The following is a 2,500-nucleotide window of genomic DNA, read 5'->3' on the forward strand; positions in this document are numbered from 1 at the left end:
CTGCTGAAAAAAAGACGATGGTTTAGATAAAATCTTTGGTTATCATCTGTCAAGAGAAAAATGTTTAATCCTATTTTTTTTTTTTTTTTGTTATTTAAATGTGAATTGACGTTTTTAAAGTGAACCCTCCTGCAGGTTTACTTTCAAAATTGTAGTCTGCTGAAAAAAAGACGATGGTTTAGATAAAATCTTTGTTTATCATCTATCAAGAGAACAATGTTTATTCCTGATTTTTTTTTTTATGTGAATTGAAGTTTTCTGAAAAGCTTATTTTTTCTTTATTATGACATACACATATACAGTCTTACAGTTTATAACATATATACACCATAGTATATTTACATAAATAATTTTTTTTTTCGACATATAGTGTATTTACAATTAATGGGGAATATTATACTGTAAAACTTAGTGAAAGTTCTCAAAAATGTTTTTGTAAAAAGGTTATATATTTTTATGCATATTTTGAACTTTTAAATTAATACTTCTCCATTTATAATCTACTTCGTGCTTCATAGTCCTCAGCCATGTAGGCCTAGGTATTCCAACTCTTCTAGTGCCTTGTGGAACCCAGTTGAAAGTTTGGTGAACTAATCTCTCTTTGGGAGTGCGAAGAGCATACTTAAACCATCTCCATCTACCCCTCACCATGATCTCATCCACCTATGGCACTCGGGTAATCTCTCTTATAGTTTTATTTCTAATCCTGTCCTGCCATTTAACTCCCAGTATCCTTCTGAGGGCTTTGTTCTCAAATCTACTAAATCTGTTGAAGATTGTTTCATTGTCATACCATGACTCATGTCCATACAGTAACACCGATCTCACTAAACTGATATATAGCCTGAGGATCTTTGCGTCAATAGGCGTAGGAGGAGATGATGAAGATGATGATGATGGTGATGATGATGATGATGATGATAGATTCTTATGCATAACAGCGGCATAGATTTGTTTCGAATTATTTGTTCATAGCCATGTTCAATATTTAGAATGATTATTAAGTGGCAATTTGACCAGGAAATATTTTGAACTCATGTGTAGGAAATGTTACATTTTATTAAATTATGAAATTTTTATAAGTAATTTGAAGTAATTGATAACAGGGCGATACTGAAACGTTTTGAAGTAATTAATAACAAAGCAATGCTGAAACGTTTTGAAGTAATTAACAACAAAGCGATACTGAAACGTTTTGAAGTAATTAATGACAAAGCGATACTGGAACATTTTGAAGTAATTAATAACAAAGCGACACTGAAACGTTTTGCAGTAATTAATAACAAAGCGACACTGGAACATTTTGAAGTAATTAATAACAAAGCGATACTGAAACGTTTTAAAGTAATTAATAGCAATGCGATACTGAAACGTTTTGAAGTAATTAATAACAAAGCGATACTGAAACGTTTTAAAGTAATTAATAACAAAGCGACAGTGAAACGTTTTGAAGTAATTAATAACAAAGCGATACTGAAACGTTTTGAAGTAATTAATAGCAAAGGATACTGAAACGTTTTGAAGTAATTAATAGCAAAGCTATACTGAAACGTTTTGAAGTAATTAATAGCAAAGCGATACTGAAACGTTTTAAAGTAATTAATAACAAAGCGATACTGAAACGTTTTAAAGTAATTAATAACAAAGCGATACTGAAACGTTTTGAAGTAATTAATAACAAAGCGATACTGAAACGTTTTGAAGTAATTAATAACAAAGCGATACTGAAACGTTTTGAAGTAATTAATAACAAAGCGATACTGAAACGTTTTGAAGTAATTAATAGCAAAGCGATACTGAAACGTTTTGAAGTAATTAATAGCAAAGCTATACTGAAACGTTTTGAAGTAATTAATAGCAAAGCGATACTGAAACGTTTTAAAGTAATTAATAACAAAGCGATACTGAAACGTTTTAAAGTAATTAATAACAAAGCGATACTGAAACGTTTTGAAGTAATTAATAACAAAGCGATACTGAAACGTTTTGAAGTAATTAATAGCAAAGCGATACTGAAACGTTTTGAAGTAATTAATAACAAAGCAATACTGAAACGTCTTGAAGTAATTAATAACAAAGCAATACTGAAACGTCTTGAAGTAATTAATAACAAAGCAATACTGAAACGTCTTGAAGTAATTAATAACAAAGCAATACTGAAACGTCTTGAAGTAATTAATAACAAAGCGATACTGAAACGTTTTGAAGTAATTAATAACAAAGCGATACTGAAACGTTTTGAAGTAATTAATAGCAAAGCGATACTGAAACGTTTTGAAGTAATTAATAACAAAGCGATACTGAAACGTTTTGAAGTAATTAATAACAAAGCGATACTGAAACGTTTTGAAGTAATTAATAGCAAAGCGATACTGAAACGTTTTGAAGTAATTAATAACAAAGCAATACTGAAACGTCTTGAAGTAATTAATAACAAAGCGATACTGAAACGTTTTGAAGTAATTAATAGCAAAGCGATACTGAAACGTCTTGAAGTAAT

This window comes from Palaemon carinicauda, chromosome 11 (assembly GCF_036898095.1).
Source record: "Palaemon carinicauda isolate YSFRI2023 chromosome 11, ASM3689809v2, whole genome shotgun sequence".
NCBI lineage: Eukaryota > Metazoa > Arthropoda > Malacostraca > Decapoda > Palaemonidae > Palaemon > Palaemon carinicauda.